The 25,309-nt window shown below is 37.4% G+C and overlaps 1 long non-coding RNA gene across 1 annotated transcript in view; it reads right to left on the bottom strand.

Moving 5' to 3' along the window:
* LOC119469134 overlaps positions 1 to 25,309 on the bottom strand; it is a 477,229-nt gene that overhangs the window by 112,811 nt on the left and 339,109 nt on the right. The gene's annotated exons all lie outside the window — the stretch shown is intronic.

Below are 25,309 nucleotides of genomic sequence, written 5' to 3'. Positions count from 1 at the left end.
GAACAGTCTGGGGTGAAAACGTCAAATTAGAAACACAGAGGAGGAGTACAAAGAAGGGCAGAGAACCCAGATGTGAAGTTAACGATAAGGCTTCCTGGAGCTGGTGATTTTAAAGGATTAAAAAATGGGGGTAAAAAAGAAAAGGAAAAACTAGTTGATATAGTTATAATGGCGTGTGTATAGTTCCTTTGGGGATCTGAAAGATATTTATTATTTTGAGATACTCAAAATGAGAAATGAGACTGATGAGGTTGAAGATTAACAAGTCAAAAGATCATAAAGGCCAAGTTTAAGATTTCATTTGAGATACTGACTTTCACCCAAAGGGTAATATAGAACTATTAAGGCATTTTATGTAGGAAAGAGATACAGTAAGATTTCTGTAAAGTAAGATTCCTAGAGACTGAAATACTAGGATATAGAAGATGCCTTTTAGGGTCCTGAAATATATTGCAAAACCGTTTTCCATAAGGGTTACCATAATGCTTGCCTTCCATTGCCCTCATGCGAGAGAGGCTATTTGTTATTGGGTGTAACAATGTCTTCCATTTATTGAAACATATTTGTGTTCTAGGTACCATACTAGGTAGTACTTTACATTCATTTGCTTACTGAGGCCTTACATCAGTCCATTGGGGTTGAAAATATTGCTTCCATTTAACAACATTTCTTGAAAGTTACAAAGAAAAAATTTTTCCATAGTTATGGAAGAAGTAAATAGCTGGACTTAGGGTCAAATCTAAGCATACTTGAGTCTTAGAGTCCATTCTCCCTCTTAATAAGCTTCAACACCTTTCAACTCATTACTGATATACATAATTCCCATAGAATATAATGCCAACACTCATTATCTTGCCTAGGTTTTATTTCTATAAAAATTTTAGAAATTTTTTTTTAATTTTATAAATTTTATAAAATTATATAGACTTTTATAAAAGTCTATAAAAATTTTATAGACTTTTCTAGAATTTGATTTCTCTTAGGAAAACCATTTCTGAAAGAAACAAGAGCAGCAAGGTTTAGGTGATGGGAGACAGGCTTAGTTATAGGCAGGTGGCTTGTTTACACGGTACCCTTTATCTTCCCTGTTACCACGACAGAACAGCCATTAATCTGTTTCCCTCAGATTAATGTTAGCAATGGATCAGATGCAGTTGTCCTGCAGGGCTCCTGACCTCAGGATGTAATAAAAGTAAATAAGTTTAGAAGGAGGCTTGCTTCTCAATGATATCAGGCTGGAACCAGAGAGAGCCCTTTGTCTCTCTAGGCCTTACTCTGGCTACATTCATGACTGTGTGAATTATTCCATGTTTGTAGACTCCCCACAGCACTATATGGAGCTTCCCATCATTGCAAACTGTCAGTGAAGAGAAAGGGCAGGGCAGTCTTATAGAATGAACCCAACTGCAGCTCCAGTATTTGCAATCCATTCCCTTCTCCTCAGTTTTATTGTAATTATATTCATTGAACACAGTCCACCGAGGATTTGAAAATAAATTTCATATTGAAATTTGAAAACTCTTGCAAAATGTACAGAAATATTACCGAGGACAGATATTGGAAAGGAGCAATGATGCAGATCCACTGACTGAGGCAAAATGGTTTGCTCTCTTACTGGCTATGGTAACTTAGTCTCTTCAACTGTCAGTTTCCTTCTTTTTCCAGTGATGACAATAATGATACCTATTGTGACTGTGAAGAGTAAATGCCATAATTTATCAGGTATATCTAACCCTGTATCTGAGACATGAAAAGGAAGCACTCCTTAAAAATAGATTATCAAAAATATTAAATAACATTATTTAAATATATCATATATGGTTTGCTGCTATTTACCATTTTTAAATTATGCATTCAGTTACTTAAAATATAGTTTTTGGCTGGTACAGTGACTCACACCTGTAATCTGAGCACTTTGGGAGGACAAGGTGGATGGATCATGAGGGCAGGAGTTCAAGACCAGCCTAGCCAATATGGTGAAACCCCGTCCCTACTAAAAATACAAAAATTAGTCAGACGTGGTGGTACACACCTGTAGTCCCAGCAATTTGGGAGGCTGAGGCAAAAGAACTGCTAGAAACTGGGAGGTAGAGGTTGTAGTGAGCTGAGATGATGCCACTGTACTCCAGCCTAGGTGACAGAGTGAGACTCCATCTCAAAAAAAAAAAAATTTATATATATATATATATATGTATGTATATACGTATGTATGTATAGTTTTAAATTTTACTTTATGGAATCGAGAAAACCATCCTGATGAAATGGTGTCATAAAAACCACTATATTTTCTAGCATCAAAAGCCCTGAATTTGGGTCCCAGGTTTATCACTGGTTCCTTATAAAAGTCATGTACCCTCTTATGCCTCCGTTCTGTCATCTAATGTTGGGTATCTAAGGATCTGCCATATGCTTCATCGTGTTATTATGATAATTACTTGCCACTTTCCAAATAGATTATTTTGTGATGTATTCAGTCTCAGGCGTTTTCTGAATAGAAGTCCAAGGTGGCTTGAGAGAAGAAACATGGCTATATCTTTAACTCTAAAAAAAAAAGAGAGTAAAAGCTCAGACAACAGGACAATTCTCCCTGGCCCAAAGAAGAAGGCAAGTCCTTCAGGCTGGCAATTCAGGGTCAGGCCCTGGGGTTGATTTCTTTTCCTATTGAAGCACGTTGACAATAGCCACAGATGGAGTTCATGGACCAAAAGGCAGCTCACAGAAGCATGGAGGTGACCATGTCTGTTCAGAGTGTGGTTGGCTGTGAGGAACCGGGCTTCCTCCTGAGATGATGGCTCAGGACAGCCACCACAGCTGCAGACTTCACAGAACATTAGCTTCGGAAGTCACTTTTTAGGTCACACACAAAACCCATCTCTATTATGGTCACACAGCACAGCCTGGCTCCCAAGTTCCCAATTTTAGGCTCAGAAGAGCACCTGCCACCATGCCCTCTTAGGCAGCAGCTCTGCAGCCCTACAGGTGAGACCTGCTAGGACCGGTATAACTTTGGCCACCTGCATGGCATAAATGTCCCCTTTGCTTGACCTCGATTCTTAATTAACCCCTTTCCTCTCATTTTGACCTTCACCCTCAGGTTTGGTAATTCCTGCTGTTTAGGAACCTGCATATATTCTTCTTTTGTCTTTGGTCCACACTAACTTTCTTGAGTTTTCAGAGCTCTTATTCCTGTATCAGTGCTGAAAACTAGAATGTATCATCTCCTATGTGTTACATAGGACACAACACACAAGAGGCATCTGGAGCCCCAAAAAGTTAAAGAAAATATCTTATGAATGCTTTGGGCATAAAATACATAGGCGATATTTTCCTGTTAAAATAATTGGAGAGAACGCATTTATTTATGTCAGGGCTCTTTTAAAGAGAAGTTTCCTTGGAATGTGTATTATCACATATATTCTCCTTAGAGAGCTGGGGTTGAAGAATGAATTTAACTTACAAAGTGATGGCAAACGGTACTCAGCTGCCTTATACATCCTTGAATACAGTACTATAGTTGATGACAACATCTACTATTACACAATGAAAAGAGGGCCAAGATTTTTTTACCATTATGGCAGAGATCAGTGAACTATGATTTATGAACCAAATTTTGATTGCCACCTATTTTTGTGAATAAAGTTTTGCTAGAACATGACCACAATCATTTGTTTTCATATTGTCTGTGGTGATTTTGCATTGCACTGACAGAGTTGAGTAACTGTCACAGAAAGCATATGTCTTGGAAAGCCAAACTAGCCTTTGACAATTTTGCTGAATCCTGCCTTATGGCAAAGAGAACATATAGGATCCAAACTATGGCAATGGGTCCAACTGTGACCTGTTAAAATGACTTTTTTTCTGTTAACTATCTGAGACATAAAGGAGTTCATTGTGTTTATTAAAAACAAAGTGAGACATTTTTTGTTCTAGATAATTGACTTACTACAATTCTTCTGATTTAAACATTTCCCAAGACATGAAATACAATTAAACAAACAAACCCCAACTTGGAAACAGAACTGAATCCTTGATTATTGAGAGAATGTTTCAAGGTCATCATGATAAGGTAGATTCTCATCATCCTGCTCACTCTCGGAAGGAACTAGCAGTATGATGCAGATGAACAGTGCAGAAGGAACTTGGTGACACCAAAATGACCTTTGAACGTGGTTTGTCTAGCGTTCAGAATTGTGGCCCTGCAAATATTTCTCTCAGTAGAGTTTCACTATGTTATTGTTTCTCCCTCTTTTTCATGTGACACAGTTCTTGAAAAAGAGGGACCATATTTTGTTTTGGTTTTATTCTCAGTTGCCTCAACACCTAGCACAATGTCTGACACTTAGTAGATCCTCAGTTAATGTGTTCATTGGACGGAACTGAATAAGTAGTCTTTTCGAAATATATAAGACACTACTCATTGGCCATCATTACAGGCATTCTGAATCACTTATCTCTTGCCAGCTCACACTTTGGAGGCTTAAAAATCTCACTGCTGCTTTATCAACACCTCCTGCAGCTAGAGAGGGCCAGATGATAGTTTGGTTAATGATACATAAGCATTTATTTATTATGGAGTTTCTGGAAGTCTGCTTTTTATCTGATAACAGGGACAGACACAAATGGGAGTGTCTCCATCTTTTTCTTGCCTAAAACATGGAAGTGATGCTTGTTGCTAGGAAAGCTAATTTGTGAATAAAAGACAATTCGCTAATATATTGTGAACAGTGGAATAGAAGGTAAACAGAGTTTGGGTGTTTATAAGGAGGCTGGCCCTGCGCTAACCCCAGACTGTTTAGATCCAGATTTCTTGTTTCATTAGAAATATAAATCCCTATTTGTCCAAGCCTTTGTTAGTTTTAAGGTTTTCCTAGTTAATGACAATTAGCTTTGTCATCAGCCAACCCAAGATTTGTTGGGTTGTTACCTCTGGCTAAAAATATACCTAATTGTCTCAAAAATATTTGTGGCAAGATCATCAACCTGGAGATCAATTAAAATTACAATTCTCACAAACTAGTCCTATAAAAGAAATCTTGGGGCCTGGCACAGTGGCTCAGGACTGTAATCCCAGCACTTTGGGAAGCAGAGTTGGTGGATCACCTAAGGTTAGGAGTTTCAGACCAGCCTGGCTAACATAGTGAAACCCGGTCTGTACTAAAAATACAAAAATTAGCTGAGCATGGTGGCAAGAACCTGTAATCCCAGGTACTCGGGAGGCTGAGACAGGAGAATCATTTGAACCTGGGAGGCGGAGGTTGCAGTGAGCTGAGATCGCACCATTGTGCTCTAGCCTGAGTGACAAGAGTAAAACTTTGCCTCAAAAAAAAAAAAAAAAAACAAACGAAAAAGAAATCTTGGGTTGGCTGTTGACAAAGCTAATTGTCATTAACTAGGAAAACCTTATTCTAGGAGGGCGTCTTTGCAGGAAGATAGTGGAGAAGAGAAATTAAATTGTTAATCATTCTCTTTATTCCAGGGAGTCTACTTAGTCTTTTGTTTTGGTAATGTTATTAAATCCACAGAATGAGACTTTTAGGTGCTATCATTAACTCATAGATAATAAGATGTGTTAAGAGACTCCGTCTCAAAAAAAAAAGACAAAAAAAGAGATGTGAAGAACTTTGTTTAAAAGGCATAAATCTAGGAAGCAACAAAGGTGCGATTCAAAGCAAGTTCTTTATAACTCTAAAATCCATATTGATTCTGAAATAGTATACTACTTTTTAAATAAATAAACTTTGGCTCATTTCTAGACTGCCCATGAACGATTAGAGAGGCAAACTCAAATAAAACATTCCCTGGGAAAAAAAACTAAATCCCCTTTCCAGAAATCAGATCTGGGCTTTTCAACCCAGGGCACTCAAACTTCCACCTCTCCGATTTGACTGTTACTATCAAATAAAGCCATCTTCAGTGTTTTTTTCTAATAGGAATCTCAAAACCCAGTGATTCACCAAGACTTGATATACAATATAGAACAGAATAGAATACAGGAGCTAGAAAACTTTCTTTGTCATATACAAAGAGAGTGAAACCATAAGTTGTGCCACCTTCTCATTCAGCAATGATGCTGCTGTGTACTCAATTGTGTCCCACTTAATTCATATGCTGAAGCCATAACTTCTGTTGTGATGGTAATTTGGAGACAAGGCCTTTGGGTGGTAATTAGGTTTAGTTGAGTTATAAGGGTAGGAACCCATGATGGGATTAGTGCCATTATAAAAAGAGACACCAGAGAGCTTACTCTCTTATTCTTTCCTCAGCAAATGAAGACAGAGAGAGAACAGGGCCCTCTATAAGACAGGATGAAAGCCCTCACTAGGGTCGAATGGTGCTGGCATACTGATCTGGTACCTCTAGCCTCCAGTACTATGAGCAAATAAATTGTTGTTTAAGCCAGGTAGTCTATGGTATTTTCTTATGGCAGCTTGAAATGATTCAGAAAGATTTCCTGCAGGACTAACAAGTATATCATTTCTACTTCTCTTCTTTAGTATACAGAACAGAGGAAGAGAACTCAGGATTACAAAATTTGTTTCTAACTCCGCTACACCCACTTTTGGAAGACCTGTTTTGAATCCATGTTTCAAAAAATGATTTAGAAAAAGAAATCAAAACGAACAAAGCCCTGAGGAAATATTGACAAGTACAAATCTTTCCCCAGAAGCAATACACATTTTCCTGGTGCCTGATTATTGTCATCTTTATCTCCTCACTTGGGCTTGTCAGCAAGTGGTGAACCAGGATTTATCTTGTTGAGGCTCAAAGCTTTAGTGATGTCATTCACCAGCAGCTCTGAGTTCCCCGCAGCTAAGAGGGTGGAAAGTACTTTTAATTGTAAAATATATTATGTTTAACTTCCACTAAAAAAAGAATGGTGAAAAGAATTTTTTAAAGGTGTTTTTATTTTGTAAATCAAAATCAAGTATTTATTCTGGAAAGATGGGTATTTTTCCCATGTTTGTTCTATTCCCTTTAAGCTTTTAAAGGCGCAAACAAAAAATAGCTTAACTGTAATTAAGAAACGATGATGAAACATTTTTAAGCCTTAAAAAGAATAATATTGGATATCCACAATTGCTAGCAATATTTGGAGTTAAGGGATAATAACTAAAACTCAACTGAACTTTCTTTACAGTGGTAAGGATTTCTAAGAGTGAGATTCTAGGCCCTAGCATACTACCTGGGTTAGATAGACACCACTGTTACCTATATTTTACAAATAGAAAAATTGAAGCCAAAGAAATTTGTGTTACTTGGGCCTGGTCATATTACTAGCACCTGATGTCTTCAGGTTACAACCAAGGACTTTGGGCTCCAGTTCTGATGTTTCTTTCACTTTACTACATTGTCTAGTTATAGTGTCTTTGCTGGTGGTGGTAAATAAGATATGAGAATGATAATGACAGGGATATTTTGAGTACTTACACAACGGACAGGGTCTCTATTAGACTCTAGGGGTAAAATTAAGAAATGAAGACAGTTTTGTCCAAGCAGATCCAAGTACATATGTAGTAAAAATGAAAGAGCATGACTATACTTCAGTCCAATATTATTTTTGAACATCTAATCTGGCAAAGCTGATTTGCTCTTGGAGAAGCTTATATAGAATGGAAACATGTCAGGATCAGGGAGAGTTCTAAGAGCTATCTTTCTCCAATACTCATCCTATACCTGCATGTCCTTCACCAAGTGTTCAACCTAGCTTCCACCTGAAAATGTTAGGTGCAAATAACTCCCTCTTTGTTCAAGAACCTGGTTTAATCTTTGGCAAACTCTGCCTGAAATAATTTTTTATTAGTGTGTGTTCCACTGTCATATTGTCTAGAATGAAATACTGGCTCCATCAAATTACTTATTGTATTGCTTGGGGCAAAATCACTTGACCTGTCTATTCTTCAGTTTACTCATGGGCAAAATAGAGATAATAATATATTTCATTTATAGTGTTGTTTTGTGGATTAAATTGTTAAACACATGAATAACATTTGGAACACTGTGCATTATTAAGTATACATAATGGCACGTGCACACACATACATATATAATCTTTACTGTAATAAAATAATGAAATGTGTCTATTGGTTATAGTAATAATCATTATAATGCTTCTAGTAGTAATTGAAGATTTTTTTCACTACAGATACAAGTCTGGTTTTTGTCAGTTCTACTTTACTGTACCTACATAGAGCAAGGATAATAATTCTTTCATTTGACAGGTTTTTTTTTTCAATATTTGATCCTAGAACATAAGCTATCTTTTATTGGAGGTCAGTGTTTTCCTCTCTCAATCACTTTTCTAACATCACAACCTAAGTTAGTTTAATACTGAATTAAGAACCAAATCCTGACTTTCAGCTCCAGATTTCTCCCCATGAAACTCATCTCTTGAAATTTAAAAACTGTACCTTCCTCAATTCTATTGAAAACATTAAATCAAATTTCTTTCTAGGTAATGTTTTTAATACACCTCAAAACTGTAATTAAAATGAACCTATTTTGCAGCATTATAAACTCAAATTTTGTACTTTCTTCATATATGAGACCTTTCATTTCAACCTAAGAATATTAATTTTCTAGTGGCCCAAAGAAAGAGAAAAATTCTTTATAATTAAAGATTATATGCAAAACTTTTCTATAATTTGAATGACTAACATACTAAATATAATATTAATGCCATATTAGCACATGAGTATACATTGAAGATCTTTTTCATTTGTGAACATGGCAAGTTAATGACAACTGCTGTCACACAATCTGAGAACAACCGGAACATCCTTCTCAAAGGCATAAATAAACACAGCACTGGTCCTGATTAAAGAATCCAGGACCCTTTAGAGATGCATCATGCCTTCCAAGAGCAGTACATGAGACACTACATGTACAAGATTCATATTACATGTTGACCTCCATTGAGCACAGTCTTAGATATATTGTTCACTGCCATTTTCCTGGGAGCTAGAGCAGTAGTTGGCACATGATAGGTGGGTCAATAAATATAGAGTTAATGTATTAAGAAATGAATAGCAGTTCCTTTCTCCTCTGACAGATTTCTCTCTCTCTCTCTCTTTTTTTTTTTTTTTTTTTTTTTTTTAGGTGGTGTATCTTTCAGCCTCAACATGTCAAATGATTTTATCTACCACTGGGACCCTTTATAAAAACATGCTGTCAAAATTTTCATTTACAATAAAGTAGAAAAATAGGATAAAAGTTTAATTTATCACTCATGCATTTGATGATCCAAAAATCATTGCTGATCATTAAACACCAAGAATCCAAAGAGGGATGAGAACATGTATTATTCTACCATTCCTTATTTCTCTACATATATTTCCTCTTCTTTCATTTGTACAATCTGGTCTAGTCAAAACTTGTTTCAGCTTCTAGAATATAAGTTATGCTCTTTCTCATCTTTCTCGTCTTCAGGCCTTTGGACACCATTAGACACCTCTTCTCCTTTTCATCTGTTCTCTACCTTTCAATGGACGTCTCTGATATCTCGGAAACAGGTTAGGTGCTTCTCCCTGCACATTTAAGTACTTACTGCACTTTATTTTCATTGCTGGGCTTCTGCCTGCACCCCCCTCCCGGTATCTCTTCCTAGACTCCTTGGATGCTAAATTCAATGAAGGCATTGGCTATGTCTGTTTCCAAGTACCCAAAGTAAATAAATGAGAATACTACTTAGAACATCAGCAAATCAGCAAAACCCACACAGACTACCCAATTTAGGATGCCAGTGCTACAGATGAGCAAATCACAGCTCACAGTGTTATAGTGACCTCCTCAATGTCTGAAAACCAGCTGGTGGCGGAGCTAGAGTAACCACTCAGGGGACACCACAGCCCATCCAGGTGTTCTCCTTTCCACACCACATTACTCTTTTCCCAGCATAGCTTTCTTTTAATAAGTGCCAGGGACTGGAACTACAATCTTACAGCTCTAATTGCAGCAAAGTTTAATCATCAGTCAAAACGCAGAAGCCACAGGTCTTTCCCAGTGCCCTCCTCACAAAGCCTATCATATAAGAAATTTGAATAAAATCCCTATTGGTGTGTCTGATTTTGAATTTATTTCTATGCATATACTTTATCTTAAGAACCAACTCAAAAAATTATACGTTAGAATTTCCTATGTGCCCTTAGGCTCTTTAGGTGCTTTACATACATTAACTGACATGATTATTACACAACTCAGTAGAAATTTATTATTCTCATTTTACAGATGATAAAACTGAAATTAAGCTGAGGAATTTGCCCAAGTCCACTCATGGAATAAATGGAGAACAGGTAATAGAAATCCGGGTCTGTCTGTCATGCAATGCATGCTTTCACCTGTTTTGTTTTTCTGTTTGTTTCTCATTTATGCCACTGTAAGTCTGTAGTGTCTCACATGAAAGAATGCCCTTTATCATTCAGCTGAATAACAGCTCTTTTCGTAGGGGCTGAGCTTCATTTACGCCTTTGACATTTTAAAGAGCTGTGAAGAAAAAAGAAACTTGGAGAACTCTTCTCTTGTTATTTCTAAAAATCATTCAGTATGTGTATGTTGGTGGGAAAAGATAGGTTTAAATATTGCATTTATTTTTGAATTTTTAATTGAATTAATAATTGCAAAATCCCACACAGTTTGATTAACAAATAACATTCTTTATTCAGCTTTGGTTTGTGGCCTGTATAACAAAACAAGGTGACCCTCCAACACTGAAACTATGAATTCAGCCATCCCTTAATTTTATTTCCTTCATTGCCTTGTGTACATACAGAGGAGGAAAAGAAAAATGTCTCAATACAAAGTTAAACTTTCCTTGGCCTGGATGTCAGCAGAGGCCCTAAAATTTTTGAAGAGTAAATCAATGTTCTCTAAGATTAAAGCTTTGAGGCACAGTAAATCCTCAATAGAGTGATAAGTAAGACTGCACCCATGTCTGCAGAGAGAAAATGTTGCCAATCCTCAAAGCATATCTCTCTTGTTCTTAAAGAGATAAGAATATACTATCCCAATGGCTTCAAAAGATTATGTTATGCCTTCATGAAACTTCTTGGATTTTACCAATCTACTTCTCAAGGCTAGCAATGTATCTGTCATTCACACACAGTACACATACACAGTTATCTGCCCTCACATACCCTTTAAATGTTGCTGCTGCTTCAACTTTTATCTTTCACCTATGTGGTCTCTTCAGAATCATTATACCCCCTTTGCCAGGCACATGGCAGGAAACTTAGTTTGAGCTCCATAAGAAACAAATTCAGATGGTAATTTGTGTGCAAGGAGTTTATTGGGAATGATCGCACCTGGGGTCCAAGGAAGGGGCTAAAAGAGTGGTTGAACTGCAATGCAATTATAATAACATTGTTAGCCTCTCTTATGGGGAATTCTAAAACTGGATTATTTCTTCGGAGTTGTGCCACCTTGAGGAAAATGGGTGGATTTTAACCAACTAATTGCCCAGTCATTAACGCAAGCTGTCCTCTGGGAGTGGGTAAGATCTTGAGCAAAACAGCACTCTCACTGGAGGCAGCTTCTAAAGAGGGAGTCACTTGAGAAACATCATCTGCCAACAGTTTCAACATACGGGAGTTATGAGCAGGTGTGCTCTGAAGGGCGGATATGCTCAGCACACCACAGCGCCCCCAGAGCATGTACAAACACTTGCGGTGTGAATGAATAACCGTGAGCTGGTATGTGCCAGCATACCAAACTAGAGTCATGTGCCAGACTAGGAAAAAAAAAAAAAAAACCAAGATGTTTGGATCATGCATTTAGAATTATTTTGGGGGACCACTGGTTTATCCCATATGCAAAAAGAAAAAAGGGGGAGAAGGAGAAAAAGACAAAGAAGAAGAAGGGCTTGAGTTTTAGCTAGTTTTGTTTTTTAAGTGTTTCAAGCTACCACAAAGTGTATGGACTTCTAAAACGGGTTGTCCAAATGAGTATTATTATTCAAACCAAAGCTAAAATCCAAGAAGTTGAAAAACAGAACAGTAAAATCTCTGAAAAACAGCATGGAAAGGGTATGTATCTCTTTAAGACCAAGAGAAGTGAGAAGTATGCTTTGGGATTGGCAGCTTTTTCTAGATACATGCTGGTGAATCTGCTTCCTTGTCCTGTTTCTCATGAACAATCTGAAAAGGACCCCCTGGTGATTCTCAGGTTGCTGTCCCCACTCCACATTGTCACCTGCTGGCACTAGTCCACCCCTCCTAGTTAGCCTCCTTCTTTATGATTGAGGTCCCATCATCGCCATCCTTCAAACTCCCAAGCCATCCTTCACATTCTATAGCCAGAGTGTCTACCATTTAAGTCAAATGTGTCATTCCCCCACCTAAAATACTGTATTACTTTCCTTAAGATCCTTTTGTAACCAGGAGGGTGTACCCAGCTCCCAGAGCTCATAGGTTCTTGGCCTCTCTAACCCCGAGGAATGGCGAAAGAGGCCCCGGAGGTGCGGAGGGTTTACTGTTCGAATAAAATATTGTGGACCCAAAGAGCTTTTGCAGAAGAGTGATTTATGAGAGGGAGAGAGAGGGAAGGGGAGGAGGAGGGGGAGGGGGAGGGGGAGGGAGGCATAGGACAGCTCCCATGCTGTTGAGGGAGGGGAATTCAGAGCCAGATCCGTTCTGGTAGGAGCAGCTAAAGTTTTAACCCTTGAGTTATTCCCTCCCTATTCATGTTCTCATCCAATGAGAGGAGCTCTTTCAAATGTCCTCTGGAGTGATTGATCTTTGACTCTGATACTGGATTGGCTACTTATTCTACAGCCCTGAGTTACAGAGCCCCCTCCTCCCAGAGCTTTCTGCTGGAATGTGGGACAAAAGAGCCCTGCCTGGCTTTCCCTACCTGGCTCCTGTAAGAGAAAACCAAAGAACTTTACATTTGAAACTCCTCTGGTCTCTGGATGGAGCCCGGAAATTCCTGCATTTGAAACGCCTCCCCTAGCGGACCTGGAAGAGAAGCTTTTAACACAGTTCCTCACTTTGGCAATAAAACTCTTTAAGCAGCTTGTTTCTGCTTTTTCAACATTATTCCCTAAAGGTTTCTCATATTCACACATCCACACACTACATACATGACATCTGTCAATCCTGAATATCTTCATTTATTCATTTATTTAACAATTACATATTATATACACATATTGTGGTGTTAGACATATTAAACAGGGAATGGTAAATAATATGCAGAAGGGTACAACATGTCTTCCAGAGCAGGCACTTCTTTTGTTTTTCTTGGAATGCCTTTTCTTTCTGAATGAGGGAAACATTTATGCATTCCTCAAAAATCCAACTCAGAGATAACACATTTTAAAAGAAAATCTATCTACCCAACCAAAATAAGCAACTCTTCTTTCTTTTCTTGGATCATTGCATTCTATGAGTATATGTCTTTATGGTTCACTATACATTTAAACTTAAAAAATTTTTTGGATGTTTTATTATGTAGTATGTATGATATATATATACATATTATATATATATATATATCATACATACTACATATGTATGATATGTAACATATGTAGATACATTTATATATAATTCACACATATACTTATATGTCTATACTGTATATAGAAGCATTAAAATAAATAAGTATAAACCCACCACCACTTATGAGAACTAGGATATTCCAGTTTCTACCTATATGCCTCTTTCCTGGACAAATTTTTCATTTTATCCTAGAATTATCACTATCCTGAAATAGGTACTTATGACTCTTTTCATTTTGTTTTTATATAAAGTATATGTGCTTTCTTTTAGCACTATATTATTTACTTTGCAAAATATTGAGGTTTGAAATTATAATATGATCACACAATGTGTAATTTTTCAGTACTGAAAATTAATTTCAACTACACACAACACCATCAATGGATGCTAGAAATAATAATGTTGAATAAAAGAGAAAGCAGTATCAGACCACATACATTATGGTTCCATTTTTATTGCAATATATTTTAATTATTTTTAATCTGTATATTTTTCCTACTAGATTATAATTCAATGCACATTTGTTGAATTGAACTGAACTCATTCATCCAAATCCATTCTGACTTCTGATTATCTCTTGGATTCTGGGCTATCTAACATTTCTCCTTTTGATTTGGCTCCTGATTCGTTTCCTCACAAACCTGGTATTACTCTATGTAATATAGTTGTACACCCCACCTGTACTTTCCCCTATGGCTGACTTAGATTAGTCCTATTTATAGTTTTGCTACTTCAGTGTTAGGACCAGTAGATAGAAGAAATTCCTGAGCAATCTGTTATTTGAGGGACAGAACTTTCATTTGTCTGTTCTCCTAACAACGCACAAAGTACAAAACTAGCATATAATGAATAATTACAGCTCTGAAGGATTACATTGACTCAACTTTCAATAAAGGGGTTCATTCAAACCCTTTATTCTCACTGCATCTATAGCTAATATCAGGAATGGCAATGCAATGACATTCTCTCTGGAAACTACTTAGTATGTACCACCTTTCCAAATTATTCATTGGCTCCTAGAATTGTTGCATTGCATTAGAAGAGACCATGAAGATCATCATTCTAAAATTCCAGCGAGTGCAAGAATTGCTTCTATGTCATCACTATCATATAGTCCCTCAGCTTCAACTTTAACGCTTCCAAAACCGTAGAGCTGAGTATGTCAAAGATCATCCATTTCATTTTTGAATGGTTTAGGAAAAAAAAAAAAGAAGGCTTGCAAGGTGAACTTTCATTTGAATCCCTGTTGCATGAATGACCTTAGTCAAGCCTCTTGAAATCTCATGGTTTTAGTTTCTCATCTATAAATTAATTTAAAAATACTCACTCAAGAACTTGCCTTATACAGACAGACTGGGTCCTTAGTGAGTTTGAGTCTACTGTGCCTTCCATATCCTTTTCCAAGTGAAAACCATGCAGGTATGTAACAGCTTTTGTGACTCTTCCCTTTCATAGGCTAATCTCTCTTTCTCTCTCTTTGTTCCTCAAATTGCATGGTGTTCTCTGTTAGTGATGCCCCAAATCATAATTTGATTCTTTAAAAAATAATGACATTGAACATACTGTGGTCACTTTTGTCCATTACTCTTCTCTCTTACTTATTCTCTCTACCTAATAACTTACAGTGTTAAAAGAGGTCATTCTAGCTACAGCACCTTTGCTGCCTAACCTAGGCTAGAAGCCTCCTCTATCACAGGAATCCAGAAATGGAAAGCAGGAGGAAGCCATGCAATGAGGTATGCGGTAAGTGGGACTAAAAACTAGAAAACAGTTTAAAATCCACAATGTGTCTCTTGCTGGCTATGTGTCCTCAGGCTTATATGTGTCCTCCCCTGAGCCTGACTTTCATCTGCATTAAGGGAATTAAAAATACCTGCATACAGTGTCTGTTCTGAGGGTTGAGAAAACTCTATCCTATAGTGCTGAGAAGTCTTCTAGCCACCTCGTAGAGACTCAGAAGATGGTAGCTATTATTATTTTGTACACTGACCCTGTGTCCTCATCTGTGCATTACCGGTGTGATAATATCAATACTTCGAATACAAATAAGTAAGCCAACATTTATTCTGATTAATGAAATTAGTTACTCAAGCTACCATCTATCTACCCAGAGGACCACCCCTCCCCTATATTCACACCTTAAATTGTCCATGAAACCTGGGGTTTTGTGAATTCCAGTTGGAGCAGCTTTATTTCCACACAAATTGTGGAGAGGTCACTGGAGAACCTGAACAGTTTGTGATGGAAATGCCACTTTTGCTGTGTGTGTGTGTGTGTGTGTGTGTGTGTGTGTGTGTGTGTGTGTCTGAGTATGTGTGTTTTTCCTACTTCATGAGGTCATTGGAATCCTCTAATGAAGTAAAGTATGGCCTCCCTGTCAGAATGGCTGTTTTTTCACTACTGAGGAGATGTGGAATTAACTTCTTAGAATATTGTCAGGGAGAAAACAATGCCACTTCCTTAAGGAATATACTCAACTGGAGCTATCCCTTGTCACCACTTACTTGGACATCAATTCCTGCACCTTAGATAATAATCTCTTAGAGGACTGGGATTAATTTTTATTCTCTCAGCATCTGGTATCCCAGATACTATAAACCAAATTGCTGCTTAGTAAACTATATTAATTGATAATTATGAATTATGAATATTAAAATCATATGAACCTAGTCCCACTTGAATATCAAGAAAAGTTGAATTTCTGATATCAACAAAAGATGGTTAGGAAAATCATTTTACAGTAGCCATAAATTTTTTTAAAAACTATGTAACAGTGTAAATCATTGACATTCTTCATGAAAGTGGTTATGGATCTAGAATATGAGCTACAATAACAATAATTATTTTTACATATATGTGCATATCTATATATACCCATATGTATGCATTATGTTTATGTAATACATGTATAGATGTATATGTACATTGACATATATGTATTTATATTTATTAAGGCCATTTTTTTTTTAAGATGGAGTTTTGCTCTTGTTGCCCAGGCTGGAGTGCAGTGGTGTGATCTCAGCTCACTGAAACCTCTGCCTTTGGGTTTCAAGGGATTCTCGTCCCTCATCCTCCCAAGTAGCTGAGATTACAGGCACCCACAACCATGACCAGCTAATTTTTTGTATTTTCAGTAGAGATGAGGTTTCACCATGTTGGGCAGACTGGTCTTGAACTCCTAACCTCATGATCTGCTTGCCTCAGTCACCCAAAGTTCTGGGATTACAGGCATGAGACACCGTACCCAGTCAAAAAAAAACCAAAAACTAGTAATTAATAGAGTGTATATCATTGAAATCCTTATGAAAGTGCATATGAGTCTAGAATATAAGCTACAATAATAATTCCTTTTACATATATGTGCATATCTATATATACCTATATGTATTATATTTGTGTGATAATGTATATATGTATAGTACATTTACATATATATTTATATTTATTAAGGCTATTTAATCCTCATTGGGAGCATAGTTATCTATGTTTTATAAATAATCGAGTAAGGATCTGAGAGATTAAGGGCCTTGACCAGGTTTACACAGTCAATTAGTGACCTACTTTAAACATCAAAATCCACCTTCTCAGTCTGATGCTTTTATTCTAATATGATTTCCCGACTATGTTCTTTTCTGTGATCTCCTGAGTTAAACCATAATTTTCTCTAATATCAACAATGAATTCTTATTCATCCTTAATTTCCTACTTGTTTTGTATTCAATGTATACATTCTATTGCCAAGCTTTCCACGTTTTCTTTTCATAAGCTTTTTTAATCTCCCTCTTTTTTGTTACCACACTCCTAGAGTCTCACTCATTTAACTACATTCAAAAATCTTTATTTAGTACCAAACACATGCCAGAGGCTAACCATAAATTGTCTTAACCTCCTTGCTTATTAAACAAAACAAAGCAAAACAAAATAAAGCCTTTCTTCTAGAAATTTCAAGTATTGAAAACACCAGAAGTGGTTTCTTTGCCAATTTCTGCAAATTCCAATGCCATCATGAAAACATCAAGTGTTTCCTTACTGGCGGGAGACCTAGTGCTGGAATAGTGTTTCCTAAATTTAGCCTGACTAAATATTGGCTCTGGAAGATGCTCCTTCAAAAACAAAAGTACTTCAAAGATGCTGTGGTTTTAATATCTGTCCTCTCTAAAATGCAGGGTGAAATTCAGCCCCCAGTGTGGCAGTATTGAGAGGTAGGGCCTTTAAGAGGTGATTGAGTCATGAGGGCTCTGTCTTCATGAATAGATTGATCTGTTCATAGATTAATAGACTGATAGATTATCATGGAAGCAGGACTGGTTTTTGTTGTTGTTGTTGTTGTTGTTGTTTTGAGACGAAGCCTCATTTTTGTCCACCAGGATAGGGTGCAATGGTGCCATCTCGGCTCACTGTGAACTCCGCCTCCAGGTTCAAGAGATTCTCCTGCCTCAGCCTCACGAGTAGCTGGGATTACAGGCATGTGCCACCTTGCACAGCTAATTTTTATATTTTTAGTAGAGCCAGGGTTTCACCATATCGGCCAGGCTGGTCTTGAACGCTTGACCTCAAGCGATCCGCCCATGTCGGCCTCCCAAAATGCTGGGATTACAGGGATGAATCACTGCACCAGGCCAGAACTGGTGGTTTTATTAGAAGAAACAAGACCTGAGCTAGCATGCTGTCCCCTCACTATGAGACACCCCGTGCCACCTCACGATGCTGGCAAGTGTCCTCACTGGCAAGAAGGCCCTCACCAGATGTGACCCCTCGAGCTTGGGCTTCTCAGCCTCCAAAATGGTAAGAAAGAAACTCCTTTTTTAAAAAATTAATTACAGTCTTTCAGGCATTCTGGTATATGCACAAAATATGGAATAGGATAACAGACATAAATATAGAATTGTTATATACCATAGCTCACAAGCCCATTCTAGTCTCTGCAGTATTCTTTAAGAAAATAACTGTTTAAGTTTGCTTAATCTTCTATTTCTTAAACAAAACATTTGATTTAATTTTGTTTCAATACATAACTTCATCAGGAAAATACTTTGGGAACACTAAAATAGATTACGACTTTAGGAATGATGCTTTATTTATGATGTTTCTAGTTCTCTGGTGTGTATAAAACACTTGATATTTTTAATCTCTCTTTCTATTTTGATGAATTAAGGAATATAATATGTTATTTGTGTTTTCCTGTTTTTGTCATTGCCCTTCCTTTAACATCTTGTTCCACATTTCCTGTTCATACACACATCTCACCTCCAACACCAACATTCTTATTTTATGGTCCTGCTAAATCCTCCACTTAGTCTTCCAGATTTTATCATCTGATGAGAAAATTATTTTGTTGACTCTGATCTCTAAATGATTTTTTCCCCATTTATCAAGCTCCTCCTGGAGTGCCCATTGCTTTATTTCTATCTGACTTAATCCCAAAGCCTACATAAATTCCACCTCTTTCATAAAAATCTCAGATTCAGAGCCAGGGTATCATCCCACTTCCAAATCTGCGCTCTCACAGCAGTAGACCTGATACTTGTCATACTTAGCACTTCTCTATCTGCCTCTATGTCTCTATCTACACTCAGAGCCTGTCACATTTGGGGCCAGAGAACTCTTTAATTTATTGTTTTGAGGGATTGTTCTATGTGTTGAGGAATATTTAGCAGTGTTCCTGTCACTAGATGCCAGTGGTAAACCCCAGTTGTGATAACCAAAAATGACTCCAGAAACAGCCAGATGTCACCTGGAGAACAGTTTCTCCCCACCCAGCCCTGTTGAAAACCTCTGATTTAAGTCTATATCCATATCCATATTCATATGGACTGAGAAGTAACACTGATTTATCTTCATCTATACTGGGCGCCAGGTTCAATAGCATATGTTATCTGTTTTAGTTTTCACGATGATCCTCAGGGGTATTAACAGAACCAATTTAAACATGAGGAAGACATAGCTCAGAGGCAGAAATAACTCAAAACAAAATCAACAACGGTATGCACACATTTCCCTGCACCATATTAGTTTCCTGAAAACTTCTTAAGGACAGGATCCCCTCTGCTTTCACCTTTCCACCTCCCACAGGACTACCAGGTAGTAGTTGTATAATAAAAATAATAAAGTGGTGAATCAAATGCAATATTCTTAGACTTACTATTTGAGCTTTAAACTCTCTCTAGGCTGCAAATTTTCTGTATTTGCCTTACCTATGAGTTGCCTACCTATTTCTTAATCCTAATATATTTATATTAGGTATGTAAATTGGATATAATTGTATTACTTATGTGCATTATTTAATAATATAATTGTGTTAATCTTTCTGTCTGTCTTCAAGTTTTGGCATCATAGTATAATGAAAAATGCATGAGCTTTCAGAATCAAAAGGAGGTTACATTTAAATTCTGACTCCATGCCTAACTGGCTCTGTGGCATTTACTCCAAAAACCAAACATTTCTGTGATCCATGCAAAAAATACAGAGATAAAAACAAAACCCCGACTATCGAGAGATTTATACTCTAGTAAGGGAGAACAAAACTTGAAAAGAAATTAATTTAAATACCAAGCTATAACATTGTAAGCGCGTGCAAAGTACAAAGTACAGAGATGGCACAGAGGAGGGATGACTTACCTATATCAGGTAAAGATACAGAACACTTTCAGGAGAGATTATGATGGCTGATAAGGAATAGACAGAGTCAGAAGATAAGCATCTTCTACTTCCTGTGTCTCAATTTCAGCATTTATAAATAGGGATAATTATATATCAGATTCACAGGGTGGTTATGAATATTAAATGTGATGGGACTATAACATGTTTAGTATAGTTTTGAACAGATAGTAGAAATATAATAAATATTATCTCTTTTCCATTTCTTTTAAAGGACAACCGTTGTGTCATTTATAATTTTTAATAGTTAACCTATAACAAAGCAGTAAGAAAGCAAGTGAATGAAAAATTTTCACAGATTGCAGAAGTAGTAGATTTCTTCTCTTGCTTAGATACTATAAGAAAATCTTCAAATTCATCGTACATTACAGTTCCCCAAGGAAGACGAATAGGTTCTGCATACCATCTCAGAATGTTGTAAGGCATTCTTATCAGAAAAAGGCATCCTTCTCACAAGCCTCCCACGACTTTCTTCCTCTTCTTTAAAAAACACACAAACTATACAACTCGAACATTGTAACAGGTCTGCCTTCTTTTCCACTCAGTCGCAGTAAGTACAAGAGCAGAATAGAAAACCCTGAAAAGTAAAATCAAATCCCAAGTGCTTTACGCATCTTTCTAAGCCTCTGTGGAGAATTCTAAAGATTGACTCTTGTGCTATTCATACTGCTTCATCAACTGCCCCGTCAGGGCTCCACACTCGGACCCTATTCGCCGTCCTTATCCCTGAATGTCCCTTGCTATCAAAATAAGTCTTTATTTCTTTTTGTAAAGTGACAGCAGAGACCTGGGAAGATGAAGAATCTTTTCCCACTGAGCTTCAAATAACTCACTTCTAAAGCACTTCCATAATTCTCACTGTAGCCATGAGGTTGTGAAGTCTCATTATCTCTGACCTTGGTCTTTCTCAGCTGCCATCACCCATGAAGGAAAAAAGGTCAGTGGCTGACATTCTTTCATTCAACCAACATTTACTGAGCACTTACTTGCCTGGTACCAGGTATGGTGCTGGGCTGTAGGGATATATCAATGTTTTATTCACTAAAGAAATAACAAGATGAATATAATCTGGCTTTATTCATTTCAATACACTTATTCCCTTCTTTTTGGACAGTGGTCAGCAAAAAATGGTGAAAACATATTTAGAAAACTTTATATTTTATCAGGCTTCTTTACCACTGCAACCCTTAAAGTCACCCTGGGTTTATAATACAGAATCCAGAGCAGCTTTATAATGTGGTTCCAGCCCGTGTCAGAATATCTTGAGCTAAAGTTCAGCATGAGACAATTTCTATTATTAGTGAAAGGATGTGTCTACAGTTTATTGCATTTAGCTTACCTTAAAAGCATAAACTACCCACTTGAGGTGTGAATGCACCTTGTATTTAAAGATTTGTGGAGATTGTTTGCAATAGATCTTGCAAATTACACTTTCCACATCTCAAAGGGACTTTATTGTGCAAGGGTGTTCAATGACTCCTGTTAGATCTGTTCTAAATACACATAAACACAAACAAAACTACACAGTTTATAACAATCTTTCACCTCTACACAGTACTTAAACAGTAGTGAGTATGGTGTGCTAACTGAGCGAAATTCACCAGACTAGGTATGATAAGGGAGGATCAAGCCTAAGTTTCTTTCACAACTCTCCTGAATCTGTCAGCGATTTAACTTGGGAGATTCAGAAGAGCTGTAGAAAAATTTAAGCGTGGCTTGAAATGTCAGCATGTAAGGCACCAGATGTAAGGAGTTAGGTGATGGCCACTGAGGGTATCTGGAGTTTGGCCAACCTATAGAACTTGGAGATACTGAAGTAATACCTGGAAAGCCAAGTGCAAGGCCTGGACTCCAGGAAAGGGGTTAGCAGGTTTACTATCGTACCAGGTCCACAGCAGACCAGGGTCCTCTCTCCATGGGGACTGGAGGGAGAACCAGGGGCCCAGACAGCAGCCAGTCTAGCCCCACAGTCACACCTGACAGTGGACAGATCACTGCCATGTCCTGGGGCTCCTGAAAATGTCCAATTTTGCTTGTAAACATGCAAAGGGAACATCTGGTGTGTGATCTGCAGACTGTGTCTAGATGCTGGATTTCAGTAGGAGAAAATCACCTACTTGCTACCAGGCCAGATTCTCAGTGGTCCAGGCATAAGTCAGGGCAGAAGCAACCGAGTACATGCTGTTGCTGGGGCAGGCTGAAGCCAGCATAGATTACCATTTTATAGATGGGATGAGAGAGGCTCAGATAAGTTGTAGAGCTTTCCCAGTTCATGGAACAAGGAAGAGGTCCAACCACTATTTGAAGCTTACTACTTTAGTTGTTATGCAAATTTGCCTATTATTTGTGCATACCTATGTGCATGTATTATGTGAATATACCTACTTCAGCAGGCAACATACATTGTTTAAATGATTCAGTGAATGAACACGTGATGTAAGGTAGAATTTACCTTGTTTGAAAATAAGGTTAGATATACAATCACTCATTTTGTAAAGACAGGAAAGGTACCTGCTGTCATGGATCTTGCATTCTTATGAGGGGAAGAAGTATTACTCAAGATTTTAAATAGTTGAACAGGACTGTTTCAAATAATATGAGTGCTCTGAAGACGTAAGATAAAATACTGAGGTAAGAATTTTGCCTTTATCTTTATACAAAGGCAACAGTGACTAAATGCAGATTAATGAAGCATGAAGGGAACTAATTTTGCCTTCTCCAGCAACAAGGTGCCTACCATTCATTCTCCTTCCCCTAATCACATTTTCTGGTTTGGTGGCCACATCATGTACACTTTCTGTTATTTTCCTAAAATATATCAATAATGTTTAATTTGAGAGAGTCTGAACCAAACATGTGAGGGAGGAGCAGCCGAGGAGCTTTGGAGTCCAGGCTGAACCTTCCTCTTCAGAGAACCAGGCTATCCAATGGCTGACCTACAGACTGTGCATAGTCAGTACTCAATAAAAATTCCTTTTCTCAGCATCAAAAGAACAAGGAAAAACAGAATATTCTCCTTTTGGATACTTCCACAGCTATTGACCTGGCACCAAGCACAGACTAGTTCTGAAATACATCAGAAGTTTAAATTCACAGTTTTCTTTATCAGCTCCTTGCCCACATCAGTTTAAGCCCCATATGTCCCAGGAATAACTGGAAGGTTATTACGTATAAAGTTGAGAGGACTATTGAAAGCAGAAATATGATTTATAGAAAAGGGAATATTTTCTACAATATTCTAGTTTCTGTTCTAACGAATGAAAGAACAGAGAAATTCAACCTTTAATTCTAGCCTGAGCATCCACATTGATGAGTTACTAATCTCACTGTGCCTCAGACTTCCTGTTTGTAAATAGAGGGGCGCCTGATTGTTTTCAGGCTCCCAAGTAATTTCATGTTCATGTATATTCACACATATAAAATATATAACACAATGCTTGGCACATAGTATACACTCAATAAATATTTTTTTTCTCCCCTGAACAGAGTTCTGGCTTTAATTTCAAACAAGTCACAAACCTAAACCATAAAGATGAAAATAAAGAATATAAAATTTGAAAATGTGCAAATTACTGAAAGCACAAGAACCATTAATTGTCAGTGATGGTTCTCATTAAACTAGCAGCATATGTTGCTATTATAAGAATGTTTGTCATGAGCTCCTGAGAGGTCTATTAACAATAAAATCCTATTATTCCAGATGTTTCACATCCATGTAATACACCCACAATAATTAATTTCATATGGGCTAAATTCATAAATCTAGAAAACTAGAAAGACATGTTATTCACCACAGAAGGCATCTTATATCCTATTTATAATCAGACTGAAATGCTAAAAGATGCCATTAATTACAGGGAAACCCACTATCATTTTTCTTTATCTCTAGAATGGACTTTGAATTTGAAAATACTCCATTACCATTATAAAGGCAGCATCTGAGCAAAGCGAAGAAAGTGGCTGCCACATCTGCTGCTGCAGCTAAGGCCACTCCTCCTAGCGGCCTTATGGCTCAGGATGACTGCTACTGCCCCTTTCCTACCTCAGCTGGGCCCTGCTTTGTGCCAGAACTGTCCTAGGTGCTTCATGTGTCACAATGTCCTCCTTAGATAGTCTTCCCTTTATAAAGATAGAGGCTCAAAGAAGTGAAGTAAATGATCCAAGGTCACAACTCCTAAATGATAAAGTTAGGATCTGAACTCCAATCTCTAGCAACATTTGACCTCTCTCCGTATTGCTAAGCCGCCTCTCTAAGGTACTAATAAAAGCTTTCATTTATTGTGTGCCTGACCCAGCCAGCCAGATAACCTGAGATAGAAGAAAGGGGACTCTCCCACATAAAGTCCAAAGGTCAACTACTGCGACAGCCACTCAGTGTCAGAATACCCTTCACAGAGGCTTTACAAATAACTAAATGGTCACCCAGCGTTCATTGAACCTGCACCTCTTGAAGGTGGAGATTCATCTTCTTTTATATTCTAGCACCTGTTGTGCACTCTGGTATGTTGAGTCAATGTTATTTATTTTTAAGATTCTAGCTTTTTAAATTTTTTTCCCCTTTTACACAAAACAAAATAGAAGGAATAATAGAGGATTAAAACTGTAAAAGTAGTCAATCAGTAGGGCATGTATACACAAAATAATCCAGATAGGAAGACAGGCTTATTTGCAACATAAGAACGGTAAAATTAAGGTAGTTTTCTTATAAAATATTTTCTAAAAAATTAAACATATGCTACAATGGGCACCACTGTCTACAGGAGTATTAAAGAGGAGAAAACAGCACTTACTTTATAGGGGCAGATATACCGCAAGGTATAACATCAGTGCAATAAATTCACAAAACTAAATTAGAGCTTGTTAATCCGTTTAAGAATTGTTCCCAAGTCATTCACATTTTTGGCCCTCAGACATTCATTCTTACAGATTTCAACTACTCTAAATTTCTAGCTACCGAGAATTTGAATGATTATAAAAAGCTTTCCAAGGAGTTACAAAATCTTTGTAGACCAGAGGCCAACTATCATCACCTCAAGTCTGCTCTCACCAATAGCTCTTGTATCTTTCAGGGAGAAATCTCTAGGAAAAAAGTCAGACAACAGGGTAGTCACTATCTCCCATGTCAAATCTAAGGAACTAAAATGGCCAGTATTACCATA

Source organism: Cebus imitator, unplaced genomic scaffold (assembly GCF_001604975.1).
Source record: "Cebus imitator isolate Cc_AM_T3 unplaced genomic scaffold, Cebus_imitator-1.0 Scaffold578, whole genome shotgun sequence".
Taxonomy (NCBI): Eukaryota; Metazoa; Chordata; class Mammalia; order Primates; family Cebidae; genus Cebus; species Cebus imitator.
This window is presented reverse-complemented; position numbering and strand designations above follow the sequence as displayed.